Source organism: Temnothorax nylanderi, unplaced genomic scaffold (assembly GCF_030848795.1).
Source record: "Temnothorax nylanderi isolate EJ_2023f unplaced genomic scaffold, tnyl_v1.0 TNYL_tig0412_pilon, whole genome shotgun sequence".
Taxonomy (NCBI): domain Eukaryota; kingdom Metazoa; phylum Arthropoda; class Insecta; order Hymenoptera; family Formicidae; genus Temnothorax; species Temnothorax nylanderi.
In genome coordinates, this window is record NW_027249474.1 from 53,489 (window position 1) to 78,157 (window position 24,669).

At 33.6% G+C, this 24,669-nt stretch overlaps 2 long non-coding RNA genes and 1 pseudogene across 2 annotated transcripts; 2 read left to right on the forward strand and 1 right to left on the reverse strand.

Moving 5' to 3' along the window:
- Nucleotides 1-663: 663 nt before the first annotated feature.
- LOC139782439 (uncharacterized) lies at nt 664-1,493 on the forward strand. Its single transcript, XR_011720882.1, has 3 exons — nt 664-730; nt 867-978; nt 1,074-1,493. It is a non-coding gene; the product is annotated as an uncharacterized lncRNA (long non-coding RNA).
- A 227-nt stretch (nt 1,494-1,720) lies between these two features.
- Nucleotides 1,721-3,835, forward strand: LOC139782437 (uncharacterized). Its single transcript, XR_011720880.1, has 3 exons — nt 1,721-1,893; nt 1,970-2,281; nt 2,655-3,835. It is a non-coding gene; the product is annotated as an uncharacterized lncRNA (long non-coding RNA).
- Nucleotides 3,836-12,324: 8,489 nt separating this feature from the next.
- Nucleotides 12,325-16,498, reverse strand: LOC139782428 (serine/threonine-protein phosphatase 6 catalytic subunit-like; annotated as a pseudogene).
- Nucleotides 16,499-24,669: the final 8,171 nt, after the last annotated feature.

A 24,669-nucleotide genomic window follows, 5' to 3' on the forward strand; every position in this document is an offset into this window, starting at 1 on the left:
CGAGATGTTGAGATCTCGATAACGAGTGAACGGATCAAGTTCTAAGTAGGCTTGATCGATAGCTTGGGGTCGAATTAGGGGGGGGGGGTTTCTGTTATAAATATTCCGCTACGTGCCCTACGAGCGGAGATATTGCGACGCAAAGTCCAAATGTGAAAATTTTATTTTAAGATACTTTCTTCTACGTCGACCGGTCTCATCTTAATATAACATATATATAACAGAGAAATGTCACTTTCACTTTTTCGACACTGGCGGCTAACGGCGTTAGTATCGCAGTGCAGTGCAGTGCAGACAGTGCGTTTAGCGCGCTGTCATCAGTCAGTTCATCAGTTAACCTATTCTCGAAGTGGAAGTTGACGATCGGGTTCGGTCGTGTTCGGACGTGTTCCGAAGGAAAATTTTTTTAAAGTATTGCGACTGTTACTGTCTGCATTGTATCGGCGCCTTTCGAGGCCTATAACGTTTTTTTACGACGCCGCTTGCGGCTTTTACGACTAGTGGTTCGTCCTGGCCGTTTTTGGGGCAGTACTGCCTGAAGGCCATTCATAGAGGAAGAAGTGCTGAGTCGACATATCACAGAATGGAATAATGGCCGTTACTATCCGATCGGAACTTAAGTGCCATTAAACGGAAGAAGAAGAAGAAGAACCTATTCTCGAGAGACACGGTAGTACGCGCGGAGCGAGACCGACCGTGACTCTTTACGCGACGCGACGATTAATTCAAGGTAATTGTTTTATGTAATTATCCTATATAATTATCTTATTCTATATATTACTGTTACTTATTTTACTGTTTATACTACGTTTACGTGAGTGTTTACATAGGTTAATAACCTATTATATTCATTTATATATTGACAGCAGAGAGCTGATACTGAGATCAAGGAGTCAAGGAGCCTGTTCACACGAGGCGTTTCTGCCGCGCGATTGCGGCCGCGCGTTAACGTTTGCACGAGCCGCACGCTGTCGCGAGGTAAGGTGCGACAACGCGCGTACGCGAAACGGCAGTAACACCGTAATCGTGCCGGCGATATACTGAAAATTGAATTGTTTCGTGCTTATCTGGAGATTTCGTATCCCTACATTGCCCTACATCGTATTACCACCGCTGCCGGAAAAGAAGGTTCTCTACGCTTTTGGCAGAAAGTGACGACTGACACGTTCGATCCCGACTTCGTTGATGATCGCAGAAGAGCTGGAGGAGGACTCGAGGTACGTTTCCGATTTGCAATTATAAAAGTATCGTGCGATGAATGTTGTACCCAATTATAACCTCAAATGAAGTTGTGCACGTTGCTAGTAACGCTGTCTGTAATAATTTGCGTGAAAGATTATTGATGTAATATAAAAATAAATTACACAATATGTATGTTTATTGTTCCCGAAACGAGTTACGATCTCATATTCTTCTAAAGCTTACCCTCATGTTCTTTTACTCAAAACCATTTTGACTTTTTAATCAGCTTGTAAACCGAATTATAAGGCCTGTTTTTTTTATCGGGCTGACACTTTCTTCCTCACTTTTCCCAAATTTTAAATATATATTATTTTTAATGTGAGTGTATATTAGTGTAACAATAAGAAACAGACCTATAACATGGGATGAATGTTGAAACCAAATTTGAGACGAGTTAATCGTTTCTACAAAGAACAATGTATCATTCCATGTGATAAATATAATCTTCAAATTTTATAATAATATCATATTACAATTATTTTAGGTTCCAGCATGGGTGTGAAATCTGTAGTGCTAGTAGGTGGGATGGACATGCATGCATAAGGAATAATACTCGAAAAGAAACCTCATATTATCATCGCTACACCTGGTAGATTATTCGACCACTTGGAGAATACAAAAGGCTTCAATTTACGACAGTTAAAGTTTCTGGTAATTATATAAGCATATGGATTTATTTTGACAATCATTACATTGATTCTAATCTCTCTCTCGTTTTATTCGCAAGGTGATGGACGAGCCAGACCGCATCTTGAACATGGATTTCGAGGTAGAGGTTGATAAAATTCTCAGAGTAATGCCACGAGAAAGAAGGACGTTACTATTTTCAGTAACGATGACAAAGAAGGTGCTGAAGTTGCAACGTGCATCCTTACGCAATCCCGCGAAAGTTGAAGTGTCTACTAAGTATCAGACTGTAGAAAAACTGCAACAATATTACGATTTATTCCAGTGAAATTCAAGATACGAAATATAAACGATATAACTGTTAGTCACAAAAAGAAATATCAATCATCACAATTATTTTATTATTATTTTGGTACGATATACTCTTTATATTTATATGATAAAATTGCCATTTGAAATTAAGCATTTATTGAGACTCGTAAGACTTTTCGATGTTCTTATTTTTGTATCGTAATTATAAGTCGTTGATTAAAGAAAACAACTTGTATAGATAAGTAAATGTGCTATTTGAATTAGCTAACTGAATCAATGTTTAATTATAACTGTCGCAAATATTTGTATTTTTGTGCAATTAGAAAGAAATTTCTTTTAAAAATTAAAATTTATCTTTTACGTAGCATGTTTCTCATTTGTATTATTCTTGAGTTAATTACTGAATTATATTCAATATTCTGAAATTTAGAATAAGTAGTTTATTCTTATCGTCTGAATATTTTTCCATTTAGGCTTGTGGTTAGCGCCGGTGTTGTACATCTCATTAGTATAGCATTAGTCGGCTGGGGCTCAGGCAGAGAAAAGGATGATCGTCTGGAACCAATACCTGCACTTGAAGAGAAAACAGCCGCAGCGATAATGTTATACTAAACATTATAATAGTGTTAAAATCGATGCAAGACTACGATTGAATTACGCTAACGTGCGTAATATCAAATTGATAGTGTCTATATCAAGATTGAACAAAAATTATAGCTGATTGTGAGATTAAATAGCAATAGTGTTTTCGTTCATATTTGCCTAGATACAGTCCAGTTTTGCAACAGATATTGTGCAATTTAATATTGAATTGAAACGCAAATATAAACGTAGCAAGTATGTTTTAAGTGAAACGCGTTAATAAAAGACAATATTTCTCGTATGTGACGAATTAAGAGTTGGGATATGTATCACCCATGTGTGGCATATAATGTACATTTTGTCATGTTTTATGCATCGATATTATGTTAGTTCATAATAATATTCGTGATTTCAAAGCGACACTAATCGATTTACGAAATTTACGGAAAACGAGCATTTTATGTGTAACAATCGATTATTTATGATTGAAAGTTATGCGCTATTCGCTTTACATGGCATAAAAAGACGAGATTGAGCATGGAAAAACGATTTATTATAGCTTAATCTATACATTAGTTTTTTTTATCAATAAGGCCGCAATCTAGACAATTATCGTTTCAAACTTCCGTTAACAAATTTCTATCGTTGATTAGTATAAACATTCGTATATCGAGTTATCTCCTGATATATCTCGTAAATAGTTAAAATCCATTTTCATATCCTTATTTAGCTATGTTTTTTTTTTTTTTTTACAAAGGCGATTGTTTTGACTAGACTGGGCTCTTAAAAGAGAACGATAATATATATATTTCTACCTATAATCCAATTAGTTAGAGGATATTTAATAAGTAAGTGTGGCGTGCCTTTTCTTCGAGACTAAATACTTTTAACAATTATTTCTTGAGACTGTTATATCCATATAAAATGTACGATTTAATTCCGTGGCTGTGGCAAATCGTACATGAAACGTATCATGAAATGTAAATACAATAAAAAGTTTGCTCCTCGGGAGTATATATTTATTACAATGATGTCGCGGGTGTAATAATAAAACAGCGAACAGGTCATAGAATGTGTTATAATCTTCGTACATACTTTATTTCCTTCATTACGTCGAGATCCTCGTCCTTATAATTTATTTCACATAAATAGTTTCATGCGTATAATATACAATAATCATTTGCTGTAGGTATGCGATGGGAAGAAAACGTACAGTAGGAAATTGTACAATTTTCCTCTTAAGGAAAGATGTGTGATAACACGCGTGATAATGTAAAAAAATTTAATAAAGGAGTAGGGTACAAGAGAATTTTATTGATATCTCTATCTTTTCTATATCTTTTCAACAGAAAGAAATTATTTATTGTATCAAAGGTATTAAAACTATTTATTGTATATCGAATATCAATGATTATATTTTAATTATAAAAGACGATGAGAGTGGTGGTGAAATTTTTTCACTTTATTAGTATTAATCACGTTAGAATGCGATTATGTCCTATATCGCTAAATATACAGGGTGTTCCTCAATGTTTGGTACTTTTTTCATATTTAGATAGAGCGAGCCAAACTGAGTCGAAAAGTCATGTACCATTTTGCAATTTTTGCAATAAGATCGTCAAGTCTTCTCGCAGAGAGTATTCATTATGTACATGGCTCTGTATTCCACGTTATTCAGACCGAATGGTGAGTTTCCTAAGGAATCTTTTTAATATCTCAACATTAATTAAACAAATTTACAGATATGGATCAATTAATCTATGTTTCTGATAATTTGAATCGGTAAACTCACCATACGGTACGGAGAACGTGTAACTTAATTTCTGTAACTGCCGCTGAAGATGGCTCAAAACTGAGCCGAAACGTACGGATCGATGTAATGTATCAAAACGACGAATAAATCAGTTATTTCTGATATTACGCACTGTGATCTTCCTCTGACCCTCATAGCCTTGACTTCTCCTATTTTAATCTCGAGGGTCCTCATATTACTTTATTTATTATTTTGACTTTTCTTTGATAAAATTTTATTATGTTCTTTGAAGGAGTATAAATTCTTCTTTCGAGTACATGATAAAGACTCTTTCTAAAATTTGTACATTTTAAGACTATTATCAAGAAAATATTCTTTCTTAAAGACAACCGTTACTTACTAAAAGAAAAAAAGTAAATTGAGTAATCGCTTTTTTAAGCAGTACAATTGATATTTCCCTGTGTATGCATGTACACTCGTATTACCTTTTTCAAAAAAGGTAAAAAAAGGGCGCCAAGTACACGCGTGGTTGTTACCTCGGAAAAAAACCAAGTGGTAGTATCATTAATTTTATCTCACAAAATTGTCTCACAAAAATTGTCTCACAAAATTGTCTGACAAAAATTGTCTCACAAAATTATTAAATTACAAAATTGTTACTTTATTCAATCCAAGTGATATCTATCTTAACAAAATTATTAAAAACAGAAGTCGTTTTTGTTCGACCCAACTGGCCTAATAATTATTGTAATATATTTAAACTCACAACGTTTCGAAAAATTATCTCACAAAATTGTCTCACAAAAATTGTCTCACAAAATTATTAAATTACAAAATTGTTACTTTATTCAATCCAAGTGATATCTATCTCGAAAAAACCTAAATAACAAGTGGTATCTATTTAAAAAAAAATATGTGAAATCTTTTAATACTGCGCCAATTACAAAGAGAGAATATATATATATATATATATATATATATATATATACCTTATGACAAAATTATTATTATATCACGAAATTGCGTTACCAAACTCAATCCAAGTGATATATATATTTCAAAAAAATATATAAAATCTTTAAATTACGCCAACTACAAAGAGAATGTATATATTGCTTTGAAAAATAATTGTAGTGCAACTACTCTTAAAAAATAAAACAAAATTGTGTTACCTAACTCAACCCAAGTGGTATGTATCTTTGTATTCCTGAGGATCTTTCTATCAACCCAAGTGGTAGTAGTTTTAATTCTCCTTGATAAAATTATCAGTACAAAATTACCTTTTTCAAAAAAGGTAAAAAAAAGTGCCAAGTACACGCAATGTATTTTGTAAATTCAATCGAAAAATTATCTCACAAAATTGTCTCACAAAAATTGTCTCACAAAATTGTCTCACAAAAATTGTCTCACAAAATTATTAAATTACAAAATTGTTATTTTATTCAATCCAAGTGATATCTACCTCGAAAAAACCTAAATAACAAGTGGTATCTATTTAAAAAAAAATACGTGAAATTATTTAATACTGCGCCAATTACAAAGAGAGAATATATATATATACCTTAACAAAATTATTTTTATATCACGAAATTGCGTTACCAAACTCAATCCAAGTGATATATACCTTAACAAAATTATATCACAAAATTGTTTTACCGTAACTCAACCTAAGTGATATGTTATTTCAAAAAAATATATGAAATCTTTAAATTACGCCAACTACAAAGAGAATATATATATTGCTTTGAAAAATAATTGTAGTGCAACTACTCTTAAAAAATAAAACAAAATTGTGTTACCTAACTCAACCCAAGTGGTATGTATCTTTGTATTCCTGAGGATCTTTCTATCAACCCAAGTGGTAGTAGTTTTAATTCTCCTTGATAAAATTATAATATTACAAAGAATCATTTAATCATTTTAATCACAAAGAATTAAAGAGGTAACATTATAAAATAAAAATATTTAATTAAAATAAAATAAATAAATTTTTCTTGTAAAAAACTTGGCGCTGCTTTTTTAAAGTCTATCCAGACAAATTTGCATCGCGCATAAACATAAGCGTAAGAAATTGATTGGTTCATATATATGTGCAAAAGGAAATAGACCAATCCATCTCTTTATGCATATGCTTATGCACCTATGCAAGTTTGTCTAGATTAATCTTAAAAAAGCAGCGCCAAGTTTTTTACAAGAAAAATTTATTTATTTTATTTTAATTAAATATTTTTATTTTATAATGTTACCTCTTTAATTCTTTGTGATTAAAATGATTAAATGATTCTTTGTAATATTATAATTTTATCAAGGAGAATTAAAACTACTACCACTTGGGTTGATAGAAAGATCCTCAGGAATACAAAGATACATACCACTTGGGTTGAGTTAGGTAACACAATTTTGTTTTATTTTTTAAGAGTAGTTGCACTACAATTATTTTTCAAAGCAATATATATATTCTCTTTGTAGTTGGCGTAATTTAAAGATTTCATATATTTTTTTGAAATAACATATCACTTAGGTTGAGTTAGGTAAAACAATTTTGTGATATAATTTTGTTAAGGTATATATCACTTGGATTGAGTTTGGTAACGCAATTTCGTGATATAAAAATAATTTTGTTAAGGTATATATATATATTCTCTCTTTGTAATTGGCGCAGTATTAAATAATTTCACGTATTTTTTTTTAAATAGATACCACTTGTTATTTAGGTTTTTTCGAGGTAGATATCACTTGGATTGAATAAAATAACAATTTTGTAATTTAATAATTTTGTGAGACAATTTTTGTGAGACAATTTTGTGAGACAATTTTTGTGAGACAATTTTGTGAGATAATTTTTCGATTGAATTTACAAAATACATTGCGTGTACTTGGCACTTTTTTTTACCTTTTTTGAAAAAGGTAATTTTGTACTGATATCACCTATTTTGTAGTGTTAAGCAAGGATCTGCAAAACATTTTTATTTTTTATTTTTTAATTATTCACAAAATTAGCAATAACAACAAATACATAAAAATTAATAATATTTAAGTAAAAGTAAATTATACATTTCTCACAAAAATTGAAGGAACACTAAATTTATCTTGAAAAATAGGCAAAACTCGAGCAGCGGTAACTTTGTTAAAAATGAATAAAATTTAAATTTCAAGCTTAAAACCTCTACTTTCGAAAGGTTACTATTATTCGTCCAATTTTTATTATGTCTAGACATAATTTTAATTCAGCGGATTTTTATTATGTCATGACATAATTTTAATTCTGCCGCTAGAGAATTTTTAAGTCGATTCTTATGAATCAAGCTTGAATTTGATGTCTAGGTGTCCCAGGTTGCCGATAACGAGGTCCACATAGTGCGCTCCAGTTTTCGGTGTCCAGGTGTATTAATACCTTGAATTCGATGTCCACGTGTTCCAGGTTGCCGATGACGGGTTCCAGATAGTGCGCTCCATAGTTTTCGGTGTCCAGGTGTAATAATACGTTGAATTCGATGTCTAGGTGTCCCACGTTGCCGATGACGAGGTCCACATAGTGCGCTCCGTAGTTTTCGGTGTCTACGTGTATTAATACCTTGAATTCGATATCTACGTGTCCTACATTCAGATTTAAAGTTATTAATACACCTAGACACCAAAAACTACAAAGCGCACTATGTGAACCTCGTCATCGGCAACCTGGGACACGTAGACATCGAATTCGAGGTATTATTACACCTAGACACCGAAAACTACGGAGCGCGCTATCTGGACCTCGTCATCAGCAACCTGGGACACCTAGACATCAATTTCAAGGTATTAATACACGTAGACACCGAAAACTACGGAGCGCACTATGTGGACCTCGTCATCGGCAACCTGGGACACCTAGACATCGAATTCAAGGTATTAATACACGTAGACACCGAAAACTACGGAGCTCACTATCTAGACATCGTCATCGGCAACCTGGGACACCTAGACATCGCATTCAACGTATTATTACACCTGGACACCGAAAACTACGAAGCGCACTATGTGGACCTCGTCATCGGCAACCTGGGACACCTAGACATCGAATTCAACGTACGATTACACCTGGACACCGAAAACTATGAAGCGCACTATCTGGATCCCGTCATCGGCAACCTGGGACACGTGGACATCGAATTCAAGGTATTAATACACGTAGACACCGAAAACTACGGAGCGCACTATGTGGACCTCGTCATCGGCAACCTGGAACACCTAGACATCGAATTCAACGTACGATTACACCTGGACACCGAAAACTATGAAACGCACTATCTGGATCCCGCAATCGGCAACCTGGGACACGTGGACATCAAATTCAAAGTATTAATACACGTAAACACCGAATACTACGGAGCGCACTATGTGGACCTCGTCATCGGCAACCTGGGACACGTAGACATCGAATTCAACGTATTATTACACCTGGACACCGAAAACTATGAAGCGCACTATCTGGACCTCGTCATCGGCAACCTAGGATACCTAGACATCGAATTCAAGCTTGATTTATAAGAATCGACTTAAAAATTCCCTAGCGGCACTTTCTGCCAAGCGTAGGGTTCCTTCTTTTCCGGCAGCGGTGGTAATACGATGTAAGGATACGAAATCTCTCCAGATAAACATGAAGCAATTGACTCAATATGTATTATATATATATACCTAATTTACCTAAATAGAAATCTTCCTCCTGACCGATAAGTCTATCGACCTAATTTAATTTACCTACTAGATCGATCGAAATACGCGCGCAATATCGAAACTGGCGATACCTGCGCCGCCAGTGTCGAAAAAGTGAAAGCGACATTTCTCTGTTATCTGTTTGTTACATGTATGTTATAATGAATTGAGAGCGTTGACGTAGACGTATCTTAATAAAAAATTTTCATATTTGGACTTTGCGTCACAATATCTCCGCTCGTAGGGCACGTAGCGGAAAATATTATAGGAGATACCCCCCCAAAGTCGACCCCAAGCTATCGATCAAGCCTACTTAGAACTTGATCCGTTTACTCGTTATCGAGATCTCAACATCTTGGGTACTCGCAACCCGTCGCGTCGCGTAAAAGAGTCACGGTCGGTCTCGCTCCGCGTGTACTTGGCACGAGACACTACCGTGTCTCTTGATAATATTACAAAGAATCATTTAATCATTTTAATCACAAAGAATTAAAGAGGTAACATTATAAAATAAAAATATTTAATTAAAATAAAATAAAAAAATTTTTCTTGTAAAAAACTTGGCGCTGCTTTTTTAAGGTTAAACCAGACAAACTTGCATAGGTGCATAAGCATATGCATAATTATAATATTACAAAGAATCATTTAATCATTTTAATCACAAAGAATTAAAGAGGTAACATTATAAAATAAAAATATTTAATTAAAATAAAATAAAAAAATTTTTCTTGTAAAAAACTTGGCGCTGCTTTTTTAAGGTTAAACCAGACAAACTTGCATAGGTGCATAAGCATATGCATAAAGAGATAGATTGGTCTATTTCCTTTTGCACATATATCTGAACCAATCAATTTCTTACGCTTATGTTTATGCGCGATGCAAATTTGTCTGGATAGACTTTAAAAAAGCAGCGCCAAGTTTTTTACAAGAAAAATTTTTTTATTTTATTTTAATTAAAAATTTTTATTTTATAATGTTACCTCTTTAATTCTTTGTGATTAAAATGATTAAATGATTCTTTGTAATATTATAATTTTATCAAGGAGAATTAAAACTACTACCACTTGGGTTGATAGAAAGATCCTCAGGAATACAAAGATACATACCACTTGGGTTGAGTTAGGTAACACAATTTTGTTTTATTTTTTAAGAGTAGTTGCACTACAATTATTTTTCAAAGCAATATATACATTCTCTTTGTAGTTGGCGTAATTTAAAGATTTTATATATTTTTTTGAAATATATATATCACTTGGATTGAGTTTGGTAACGCAATTTCGTGATATAATAATAATTTTGTCATAAGGTATATATATATATATATATATATATATATATATATATTCTCTCTTTGTAATTGGCGCAGTATTAAAAGATTTCACATATTTTTTTTTAAATAGATACCACTTGTTATTTAGGTTTTTTCGAGATAGATATCACTTGGATTGAATAAAGTAACAATTTTGTAATTTAATAATTTTGTGAGACAATTTTTGTGAGACAATTTTGTGAGATAATTTTTCGAAACGTTGTGAGTTTAAATATATTACAATAATTATTAGGCCAGTTGGGTCGAACAAAAACGACTTCTGTTTTTAATAATTTTGTTAAGATAGATATCACTTGGATTGAATAAAGTAACAATTTTGTAATTTAATAATTTTGTGAGACAATTTTTGTCAGACAATTTTGTGAGACAATTTTTGTGAGACAATTTTGTGAGATAAAATTAATGATACTACCACTTGGTTTTTTTCCGAGGTAACAACCACGCGTGTACTTGGCGCCCTTTTTTTACCTTTTTTGAAAAAGGTAATTTTGTACTGATATCATGCATTTTGTAGTGTTACGCATCCTCTTCTAACTAGTCTTATAAAGAATATATCTTACAAACAGTATGTACAGATTGTAAAGCTAAAGGTGTTACAGACTATTATTTCTAAGAAAATAGATTTTTTTAAATAACATGTAGACATGATACAAATAAAACAAATTTATTCTTTATGTTTTTTTGTACTTTTAAGTACTCTGCATTTAAAAATAATTTACATTATTTTCATCCATTTGTATCATGTCTATTTGTTATTTTAAAAAATTTGGCAATTATACCGTTCAATAAAGCAAAGTTTCAGCTTTAAGAATCTGTTTTTTGAATTGCAATACGATGATTTTTAAGGAAGTTATGAGCAATCAAAGTCAAAATGCTCATTTCTTATTCAATCCACGATAAAAACTTTCAAAAGTAGAGATTTCAAGCTTTAAAATCCTTTTTTTAAATTTAAATTTTATTCGTTTTTAACAAAGTTACAGCTGCTTGAATTTTGCCTATTTTTAAAGATAAATTTAGTGTTCTTTTAAAATACCTGACACATTGAAGATAATGAAAGTGCTTCTAGCATGCTTGGATTTTAGATTTCGAATATGCAACAAAATCAATATGTAAGTATTTCTTCAGAAAAATGCATCAACATTGGTTAGCGCTTAAACGTTAAATTTTCTTTTCCTGCGTTAAAAACTAAAGCTACGATTTATTTAAACATTATTGGTGCAATAACTAGGTAAAACATCAATTTAAACATACATGTGTAGTTTAGACAGGATATAAATCCAGGTCAGAATTACAAATTTCTTGAATGTACCAGCATTTAATTATACAGTAAATAATAAATTTATTTACAGTTACAATAGATTATACATATTAAATAAAACTTGATTTGGTAAGTATGAAGTAAATAACAATATAATAGTTTTATTAAATGTTTATTTAGCAATTATGTTTTCATGTATGTATAAGAAACGTAGCATATTCACATATTCACTTTGTATGTGTGTGTTCATATGTGTATGGTCAGAGGTACGAATATATAATACTGACGGGTTATATTACTGCTTAAAAATACGGCTTAAAAATAATTATGTTACTGTCTCGGTCTTCTGCCTCGTCTACCCCAATGGTAGTTAGCTGACGACATCTTTCTTCTTGTCGTCGTATCCCCGCGGCTCTGCCTCTTGGTCTTCGAACTGTAAATATGCTCATGTACCATAGCGTTTGGTCCAAAGCGTTTGGTCTGCACTATGCGATCGTGTTCTTCTCTATTATTGACGATGCGATCAAGTGCGATTTTTTGCGCATTTTTATTACAGACGTTCTTCATTACATTAACATAACAAAGTCTATACTTTCAAGGTACATGATGATCGTTTTAAAATGGTGTCTACCTGTGAGATCTTTAAGGATTATGCGCAGTGTTCAAGCTCCCGCACGGAGCACATTAAGCTAAATTAGTCTTCGTTATTTTATTTTTATCTTGCAAATTGTCTTTATTTGTTCTCTCTCTCGCGAGCTTACCGATTATTAATATCGAGTCGCCGCAAGCGCTTGGACACTTCGATAAGATTAAAGCGATCACAGACAGAGGCATTCCGGTAAATGAAACGCCGCGAACACCCCAATAGATACAGAGGCTAATACTTCTTTTCTTTTTTTTTAAGGATTTCTAATGATATCCCCTGGTGGAAATCTTCTCATGGGTAGGCAAAAAAGTCCCAATTCTCCCCATGAGTATCTTCCCTTTTTTGCCTACTTATGAGAAGATTTCCACCAGGGTAATGAAAGATCAATGTGTAATATTGTTTATCGCTGTAGTTTATTTTAATGTGTCTGTTTTGTAATTAATATCTTTATAATGCGTAATTACAAAATAAATTGATAGTGAAGTTACTAATTAAAATATAAAGAATTATAATTTTGCCTACCCTTTTTGCCTACCCATGAGAAGATTTCCACCAGGGTCCGTACCGCACGTAGGGCGTTCCCGTCGTTGCAAAACCGTTTCACGACTCGGAGGCTGCAAATGTAGCGAGTCGAGTTTGTAACGCAAGCTCCGTGTCCCAATTCGTTCTAGATGCGCTCCTCTCTACCTTATGTAATACATTACTCGCGTAAAGTATCGCGCAATTGTAATTGTACGTTATAATATGTAGTACAAATAGAGAATATACCGCGCGCGCGTGATGTAAAATTGTAAGAGTAGACCTAAAAGGTAGTAAAATCGTAAAACGTAAATATCGTAGAAAAGTTTCGCGAAAAAGCAAAGGCTCGTTCCAAAACAATAGCGGAAGGCTTATGAAATAGAATAAGAAAGCATTTATACTTCTAGTAGACCGTCGTGTTATAGTTCTGAAGGCACTGTTCAAAAGTTTATTACATTTCTTGGAATAACGGGTCTTCGCAAAACACCTCTTCGAATGGTGCGACAAGGAGAGTCGTTATAAACATCGACATGACCATTGCACACGCCTCCTTCGGTCTATATCACAAAATTCAAAATAGAGTAGTCTCAACTTGACAGCCTGTGCCACAATGTCAATGCCATATTTGTCGGGTCTGTGATCGCTTAGGAATTATCGTGAGCTAGCAAAAATCGATGGTCAGAATTCAGGCTTATGATACGCAATGGCCGGTGCATTTCCATTAATTATGTCATATCAATATCGTATCATTATATTACACAAACGCTTATTAATTTAGAGGCACATTGCTAAGGGTCTCGGTTTTTTTTCTTTTCAAGTTGCTCCCTACATTAATGAACTTATGACAATTAGCTAATTACGATTATTCAATACGTCAGCGATTTGGCATATATGTATATATATATATATATATAGAAGAGAGAAGTGTGTGTGACGAACGAACGGTGGATATCTTTCTTGAAAAGAACATTAATGTGTGTCAAGGTAGTTTAAAGACAATATTTGAGCTCGGAATTTCTTAAAATTAAGCGTAAAAAAATGCCATGTGCATAAAAATAATAAGACAACTCTCTACAGATGCTATAACGATCCCGCTATCGGATTTCCTTACCTAAGCAGGAAAACTTTGGCTACTGCTACACGCTATTTGTACTTCGGCGAAAAAGAGCCGAATTTACGATTCTTGCTAAGAACACCGATTGCGCATTTAGAAGAAAAAAGAACGGTACGCAGCACACACAGTACCTAAACCAGCAACAGATCATTTATATGTTCAGGAAGACCTTAACAGTACTATATATGCTCACGCTTTAATAAATCTGAATTCTACGCACAACGATTGTAATGTCAGAGAAGCATTTACTGTACTCAGAGAGTGTACTTTTTGCCGGAATGTTTAAACGTGATATTTCTTTTCTTTTCTTTTCTTTTTATATTCACACACAGCACTGGACTATTTGCGTTATTCGCGCTCATAAATTATTTAAAAGCTCTTAGTCTTTTGAACATTAAAGTCCAGAATGCTGCTCTGAGATATGAATGCTCTACAGAATGTACATAGTAGACAGCAAAAGCGTCTATACCACAGGATGTTCACATTTGCTCTGATGCAAAATATCGTTTTCTTTTTTTTTCTCGAGCTACAAAAATCAGGCTGATGCAATGGCAGATACTATGTAGATATATAAAAGTTAGCTTTACAACATGTAATTAACTTTACAACATGTAAAACCTGATAAAGTTCTTAAAAAATCTAAAGAACATTCCCTGAATAAGATCAATCACACGACAATTCAGTCCTCTCTAAGTATCGTACTTTGATCGTAGAACGCATCAAATAATTTCTTTTAAGGGAATCAAAATTTTCTAAAGTAATATGTATATAATCAATGATATATTCTCATGAATGTGTGGGTCCGTCATGGTACCAGCCTGGATCCGGCCAATCAAATCATGTGATTCCGTAGAGTCTAGACACAGACATTTCTCTTCCGCATTCGTACAGATGAGCCACTTAAGATAGATCACAAAAAGTACGGAGTGGGCATTAGAGGTGGGATTACTCTCTCGGAATCAGGCACTGCCTGGAACAGCACTGGTGATCTCTGATCCACTGTCGTGAACTGCATGATACTAGCTATGTTACCACATCGATAACAATAATTTGGGACCGACCACACTGTGACGAGTTTGTCATTAAACATGTACCTATAACCTGCATGATAAAAATATGCGTCATCAATACATACTTCCGAGATATTTAAAAAAATCTGCGACAGAAATATTTGAGCAAAGACATACCTACCTGAACTAATTGGTGCGCCCTACAGATGAGTTTAAGATCATTCACTTCCATGAACATGTAAGTCACTTTGCTGCCAAACAGCCAGCCTGCACCACGCGGACTTACTGTCCATGTTTCTACATCTTCTGGATCGGACCAGACCAAATCACAGAAAGCACCTGTAATATGGCAATTAAGCAACGATATTTTATTATTATTGTACAATAACAGTAAATATCCAGTCATGTAACTTTTAATTATTATGTAACTTTTGCAATGACATATCACTTTATACAATTAATACCTTTGTGTGGAATCTCTTGATTTCTTTCAATCGTTCTAATTTGATCTAGTGTTCTAATAGCTGGAGACAATCCACCGTGTACACAAAGAACCTGTTCATCAATTAACTAAAACAGAATTTTATTCGAGCGTAATCAAAAGTGGAGTTATACCCTACAACAGTACTTCCACGCATTAGCATTGCCGTACTTGTTTTGGCATTCATCTAGAACAGAAAATGAAGAGACCAATGAAATCAAAGCTTTATTATACACAAATAAAAAAAGCCCAGAAAAGAAAGTATCGTTGCGCACTTACCGTAAAATCCAAATAAACGTGCGTGATTTGTCTAGTTTCGTGATTACCGCGTAGTAACGTTATCCTGTCGGATCCTGTCGGACCATTTAGCTTTAAGTGTGAGCAGACGAGTAAACGTTTCTAAGCTAGCCCCGATCGACAAAATCTCCCAGGAATATGTAATTTGTATCTGGCACGGGGCCACCGTTACGAAACAGTTCCTCTAAATCATAGAACTGTAACAGCACAAAAACATGAACAATCTGATGTATATTAATATCACGATTGTGTACAAATAACTATACAGCTACAGAATATTAAAATCGAAAAGTTGTGAGGCAATAGATAATGGAAGACTAATATTGTTCCGACGCTAATTCGGAAGATTAAAATCCGCTAAAACTTTACGTCGATCCCGTAGCGGTGAGCAAGGATGCTCCGACTTTGAGGTTAGTACAACATTCATCGCACGATACTGTTATAATTGCAAATCGGAAACGTACCTCGAGTCCAGCTCTTCTGCGATCAACGAAGTCGGGATCGAACGTGTCAGTCGTCACTTTCTGCCAAGCGTAGAGAACCTTCTTTTCCGGCAGCGGTGGTAACACGATGTAGGGATACGAAATCTCCAGATAAGCACGAAGCAATTCAAATTCAGTATATCGCCGGCACGATTACGGTGTTACTACCGTTTCGCGTACGCGCGTATGCGCGCGTTGTCGCACCTTACCTCGCGACAGCGTGCGGCTCGTGCAAACGTTAACGTGCGGCCGCAATCGCGCCTCGTGTGAACAGGCTCCTTGATCTCAGTATCAGCTCCCTGCTCCCTGCCGTCAACTCCTTGATTGATTGATCTCAGTATCAGTTCCCTGCCGTCAATATATAATAATATAGTATAGGTTAACCTGTATGTAAACACTCGCGTAAACGTAGTAAACAGTAAAATAAGTAACAGTAATATATAGAATAGGAGATAATTACATAATAAAACAATTACCTTGAATTAATCGTCGCGTCGCGTAAAGAGTCACGGTCGGTCTCGCTCCGCGCGTACTACCGTGTCTCTCGACGAGATAGGTTAACTGATGAACTGACTGACAGCGCGCTAAACGCACTGTCTGCACTGTACTGCACTGCGCTGCGATATAATTGATGAACTGACTGACAGCGCGCTAAACGCACTGTCTGCACTGCACTGCACTGCGCTGCGATACTAACGCCGTTAGCCGCCAGTGTCGAAAAAGTGAAAGTGACATTTTTCTGTTATATATATGTTATATTGAGATGAGAGCGGTCGACGTAGAAGAAAGTATCTTAAAATAAAATTTTCAACATTTGGACTTTGCGTCGCAATATCTCCGCTCGTAGGGCACGTAGCGGAATATTATAACAGAAACCCCCCCCCTAATTCGACCCCAAGCTATCGATCAAGCCTACTTAGAACTTGATCCGTTCACTCGTTATCGAGATCTCAACATCTCGTATACTCGCAACCCGTCGCGTCGCGTAAAAGAGTCACGGTCGGTCTCGCTCCGCGTATACTTGGCGCGAGACACTGCCGTGTCTCTTGATGTACATACGTACGCACAAAAAATTTTTCTATGTTGTTAGAAAACTTTATTTCTATTTAAAAAAGGCGAGAAACTATCATCGCTCAGAACGGGGGCCCGGCGTTACGCGCCGCTCGTGCGTAATCATCGACGCTTGTAGAAAACAACTGCCCGCGCGCCGACCGCGGGGCGGCCGCATCTCGCCGCGCGCTTGGATTTGGCGGTGGGCCGGGCCAATACGGCGATTTTTAATCATTAATAACTCATCAACTATTGCGAAAATTGCAAAATGGTACATGACTTTTCGACTCAGTTTGGCTCGCTCTATCTAAATATAAAAAAAGTACCAAACATTGAGGAACACCCTGTATACAGGGTATAAAACTAAAGGTGTTACAAACTATTATTTCTAAAACTAAGCAAATTATGAAATTTTTGTTTCTTTAGAAATAATAGCCTGTAACATCTTTAGCTTTACAATCTGTACATACTGTTTGTAAGATATACTCTTTATAAGACTAGACATTATAGACGCGCGCGCTATTTAATTAGAAGAGGATGCGTAACACTACAAAATGCATGATATCAGTACAAAATTACCTTTTTCAAAAAAGGTAAAAAAAGGGCGCCAAGTACACGCGTGGTTGTTACCTCGAAAAAAAACCAAGTGGTAGTATCATTAATTTTAAATTCAAAAATAAATAAAATCTATTCTAACCTAGGTGGTAGTAGCTTTAATTTTTCTTAACAAAATTATTAAATTACAAAATTGTTACTTTATTCAATCCAAGTGATATCTACCTCGAAAAAACCTAAATAACAAGTGGTATCTATTTAATCGAAAAAAAAACCAAGTGGTAGTATCATTAATTTTAAATTCAAAAATAAATAAAATCTATTCTAACCTAGGTGATAGTAGCTTTAATTTTTCTTAACAAAATTATTAAATTACAAAATTGTTACTTTATTCAATCCAAGTGATATCTACCTCGAAAAAACCTAAATAACAAGTGGTATCTATTTAAAAAAAAATATGTGAAATCTTTTAATACTGCGCCAATTACAAAGAGAGAATATATATATATATATATATATATATATACCTTAACAAAATTATTATTATATCACAAAATTGCGTTACCAAACTCAATCCAAGTGATACGTACCAACCTAAGTGGTAGTAGCCTTATTTCTCCTTAACAAAATTATATCACAAAATTGCGTTACCTAACTCAACCTAAGTAATGTTATTTCAAAAAAATATATAAAATCTTTAAATTACTCCAACTACAAAAAAAATATATATATTGCTTTGAAAAATAATTGTAGCGCAACTACTCTTAAAAAATAAAACAAAATTGTGTTACCTAACTCAACCCACGTGGTATGTATCTTTGTATTCCTGAGGGTCTTTCTATCAATCTAAGTGGTAGTAGTTTTAATTCTCCTTGATAAAATTATAATATTACAAAGAATCATTTTAATCACAAAGAATTAAAAAGGTAACATTATAAAATAAAAATATTTAATTAAAATAAAATAAATAAATTTTTCTTGTAAAAAACTTGGCGCTGCTTTTTTAAGGTCAATCCAGACAAACTTGCATAGGTGCATAAGCATATGCATAAAGAGATGAATTGGTCTTTATTTCCTTTTGCACATATATATGAACCAATCAATTTCTTACGCTTATGTTTATGCGCGATGTAAATTTGTCTGGATAGACCTTAAAAAAGCAGCGCCAAGTTTTTTACAAGAAAAATTTATTTATTTTATTTTAATTAAATATTTTTATTTTATAATGTTACCTCTTTAATTCTTTGTGATTAAAATGATTCTTTGTAATATTATAATTTTATCAAGGAGAATTAAAACTACTACCACTTAGATTGATAAAAAGACCCTCAGGAATACAAAGATACATACCACGTGGGTTGAGTTAGGTAACACAATTTTGTTTTATTTTTTAAGAGTAGTTGCGCTACAATTATTTTTCAAAGCAATATATATATTTTTTTTGTAGTTGGAGTAATTTAAAGATTTCATATATTTTTTTGAAATAACATTACTTAGGTTGAGTTAGGTAACGCAATTTTGTGATATAATTTTGTTAAGGAGAAATAAGGCTACTACCACTTAGGTTGGTACGTATCACTTGGATTGAGTTTGGTAACGCAATTTTGTGATATAATAATAATTTTGTTAAGGTATATATATATATATATATATATTCTCTCTTTGTAATTGGCGCAGTATTAAAAGATTTCACATATTTTTTTTTAAATAGATACCACTTGTTATTTAGGTTTTTTCGAGGTAGATATCACTTGGATTGAATAAAGTAACAATTTTGTAATTTAATAATTTTGTTAAGAAAAATTAAAGCTACTATCACCTAGGTTAGAATAGATTTTATTTATTTTTGAATTTAAAATTAATGATACTACCACTTGGTTTTTTTTTCGATTAAATAGATACCACTTGTTATTTAGGTTTTTTCGAGGTAGATATCACTTGGATTGAATAAAGTAACAATTTTGTAATTTAATAATTTTGTTAAGAAAAATTAAAGCTACTACCACCTAGGTTAGAATAGATAAAAAAGTTAGATGCAATAAGAGCGAAAAAGCTTTATAGACTCACCAAAAGGTCGAGGTGAACGTGGGGCATGAAGAAAATAAAATGCTGCGTGAAAGACTTAGACGGCTTCGAAAGAAAGTTGAGAACCTGGAAAGCAAGACAAAGTCTCAGGAAGAATCTAAGGAACACGAAATTCTTCGTCAATTAGGCTGTAAGTTACTACCGACTAATTTTGCACAATTATTATCTGCACAAATTGACGCGCAAATTAAAAGCAAACATGGGAGAAGATATAGTCCTGAATTTAAACGGTTTGCTTTAAGCTTATTTTTTTTAAGTCCGCGAAATTATGGAGAACTTAGGAAACAGTTTGCATTACCTTCCATTCGTGGTCTACATTCATTCACGCACACATGGCAAATTAAACCCGGCATAAACAACACAATTTTTGATGCTTTATCTGTAAAATTAAATTCATTACCGCCTTTAGAACGTCATTGTATATTGTGCATCGATGAAATGAGTTTAAAAGCTCATTTATTTTATAATCTTTCACAAGATGAAATAGTTGGATTTGAAAATACAGGCAAAGAGAGATCAGCGAAACCTGCAAAAAATGCTTTTGTTGTTATGGCACGCAGCATTGCAGATGATTGGAAACTTCTAGTTTGCTTTTGTTTTGTTGAAACAACATGTAGAGCAGATGTATTAAAACCTATTATATTTGACATTATACGTAAATTACATAATTGTGGTGCTACCGTGCATGCTTTAATTTCGGATATGGGGTCTAATTTCATGCAGCTGTCTCGTGAATTAGGCATTTTAATAAACAATTCAATTTTTTTAGTTGACGATTTTGAAATATTGTACATATTTGATACTCCCCATTTAATGAAAAGAACACGCTATAATTTATACAAACATCGTATAGAATTTGGAATTGACAAAGTTGCTTTATGGACTCATATTGTCGATTTTTATAACATAGATAGTAAGCAATGGATTAAAACCGCTCCGAAACTATCTAAAAATCATATTGAACCTACCAGTTTTCAAAAAATGAAAGTTAAATATGCCGTTCAAATTTTTAGTAATCGCGTAGCTGCAGGTATGTGTACTCAGATGTCCTCTGGCTTTCTTTCAAGTGAGGCAGTAGGAACAATAGATTTCATTGATCATTTTGACAAATTATTTGATATTTTAAATTCCTCTGCAATAAATAACCCTAAAGAATATGGAAAAGTATTTACAGAAAGCGAAAAACAAATTAATTTCTTAGAACAAATGATAAATTTTATGAAAAATATAAATGTAATTAATGAAAAAGGTTCACGTGTTAGAGTTAATTGTTTTGAATGCTGGCAAATAACAATTAAAAGTATAATGCTACTTTGGAATAAATTAAAATGTTATAATTTTCCATATCTTCGCACACGAAGAATAAATCAAGACTGTATTGAAAATTTTTTTGGTTCCATTAGACAACAAGGCGGTAATTGCTTAAATCCGACACCAATACAGTTTACTCGCGCTTTTAAAAAATTATTCAGTATGAAACTGTTACAACATACAGATACGCAAAATTGTGCTGTAGATACAGATGAAATGTTAAATTTAATTGTAGAATCATGTTCGAGTCCTTCATCATCTTCTGCGTTTATTCCATCTTCGGCGCGTCCAATTTTAGACATCCCCAATCATGACTATTACAATATGGACCTGCCAGAAGAAAATGCGTTTAGATATGTATGCGGGTATTTAATAAAGAAATGTCTACAAATACATACATGTGAAGCGTGTACAACTTATCTGAATGAAAACAAGACTGTCATAGATGATACTAGTTTATATTGTTCTTTTCGAGCTTTTACTGCCACAGAAGAAAATCAATTTGGAAATTTGAACGTAGCAAGTCATAATTTTTGTTCTTATATACATGAATTAGAAAAAATATTTGTCACTACTTTTGAAAGTAATTGTTTCCAAAAAAATATTTGTAAATATTTATTTGAACTTGCACAAGCCGTACCTTTTGAAGCACCATGTCCAAATTTTCCAACAGTTTATTTAATAAAACTATTTTTGCGCATGCGTATTTACTATACTTTGTCTCAACATAATAAAGCATCCAAAAATGTTGATAAAAAAGTCACTAAAAAAAATAGAAAACTTCTTAATATTTTACATTTATAATTCTTTTCTTTTCTGACTTATTTTTTACTTGTTTGTATGCATGCAGTCTTATTTTCACTATATATATGCGCATTATTATGAAATTCGGTTAATTAGTAGTCAAATGATGGATTATCTTTTATAACTTATTATTTCCAGTTTGTTCTTTAGGTTTGCGATTTATATATTCCATGAAATCATACAGGGTTAATTTATTATAGAAAATTTTTCTTCTCTCTCGCTCTCTCTTTGGCTCGTACCGAGGTGGATCGAGTAGCTGAGGTACAGACAAATGACTGAGAGTTAGGAGAGAAGAAATAAAGATATATTTAACAATATATACTTATATGCATGTATGCAGTGCCGGATTAACAGTAAGGCTGAGTAGGCTAGAGCCTTAGGCCCTAAATTCTTTCGGTCCTTTGATTCCCGGAAGAAATGAAAGAAAAAATTATAAACGACTTATCCCAGTAAAATAGGTGTAAATGCCACAACCACTTTTGTGGCAGGCACTTTTTTAATATGATAAATTTACGAAAAAAGTCGATCCAGTTACTAGCTTTTTATCTTTGTTTATTAAAAGTTAGCTTCATATAAAGCTAAAATGGAAACTACGAGAAGTATGACTGTATTTCAGTTCAGTTCTTATTTGAATATTCGCGCGTTTCATAATTTATTTTCATAATGGTGGCTACTATTCTGCGACAGCACTGCTGCCATGCCTGCCATCCTCAAAGTATGTTAATATAGGGATTTGAGTATACTGCAACATATGATCGCGCAATGTAAACTCGCCTTTTCTAGTGTATAGTAAAGAGAGAAACTAACGGGCTTCTGGGCTTTACCAATTTTTCTGAATCAAACCACGAAAAGTTGAAAAGAAATATAATATGAAATAATAAGAATTTCATTGACATAGAGTTCGTTGATTCAGACATATATGTATATACAATACATATAAAATGAGTAAAAATACTGGAGGTTGGAAAAAACTAAAAGATTCGAAGAAGAAAAAAGAAAGAGAAGAAAAAGAATTACAGAGAATTCCTTCTCTCAAAAACTATTTTCTATCGACAGTAGCATCCAATAGTGAAAAAAATTCTGAAAGACATGAAGATTTAGAATCTTCAGAATGCTGCAGTACAACCAAAGCCCTTGGTTCTACATGTATGTCCATACAGTAATGTACTTTTTTTCCAAGTTTGTGTTTTGTGTGTGTGTGTCATATATCTACATGCATAGGTTTCTTGTTTCGTCTTTTAGGTTTAAGGTTTATTGAAATTAACTGTCATATAACATTTTTTATAACTATGTATTTTGTATGTGTGTGTGTGTGCGTGCGTCATATATATCTATATGCACGGGTTTATTGTTTCGTCTCTTAGGCTTAAGATTTCTTGAAATTAACACCTACATAACATTTTTTATAACTATATAGGGGAGACCGGGGCTAAAACGTCAACGGGGTTGAAGCGTCAATTCAAATATCTCGGAACCTGTATATTGTGCGAATTCGCTATTAACATTGTAAACGCTGCTTATGGTACCCATGTGACCAACGGAATTTCGGCAGGTTACCTGCCGTATTATGATTTTTACGAGGGCAAACGTGTTTTCGGAAGGTGAAAGTTACATTTTCTGCGCGTGGAAATTTTGTAATATCTGCAATAATATTTGCTCTCCAAATCTCGAGGTACGTGATTATAAAGAGTAATGCATGCTGAACACGAATCCAGTGTAGTTTTTTCATTATCGTTGATGTCTAATATTTCGTGGGCGATCAAACCTGAAACTTGTGTTTGGGGCTAATCGGTCAGTAAGCAGTCCGGATGCATTTCCAAGGCATTTCCGGGCATTTCCAGGCTCACTGCATATGGAATATGGATGAGACGGGAATTACAACCGTTCAGACACCGAATAGAGTCATTGGACGTCGAGGAGTGAAACAAGTCGGGCGAGTGACTTCTGCGGAAAGAGGAACCCTCGTAACTATTTTTTAATAATGTTTCGCATAAAAATTTTAAATAAATTTTTATATTTTTCTCTTAAAAAACAATTATTAAAATGTATCCTATCATTTTTCAGGATTAGATGTACGTATATGTATTGAAAATGCAGTGTGACGTTTAAACCCCGGCATTTTTGAGATTTCAATTTTTCCACCGTTGTCGTTTTTGCTCTATACCGGTTAAACAAAGCGACGTAGACAAAAATTTCCTATATAAATTTTGTAGCTAAAGGTTCACTCTTTACAGTGGTATACCACATTTAACTAAAATTATTTATTTTGTTGTTAAAAATCGGCACCGAAAAAAAACTTTTAGCCCCGGTCTCCCCTATTTTGTGTGTGTGTGTGTGTGTGTGTTTAAAGAATAACTAAAAAAGGAAAGAGATTGTGTAGTGTGCGGCATCTGTAGTCGTAGTTAAGGAATAAGGAGTAGGGTTCTAGGAAGAAATCTCCCCGGAAAAATCCTCCCCGGAAACAAGTTCCCGGGAAAATCTCCCCGGAAAGAATCTCCCCCGGAAAAAATCTCCTACGG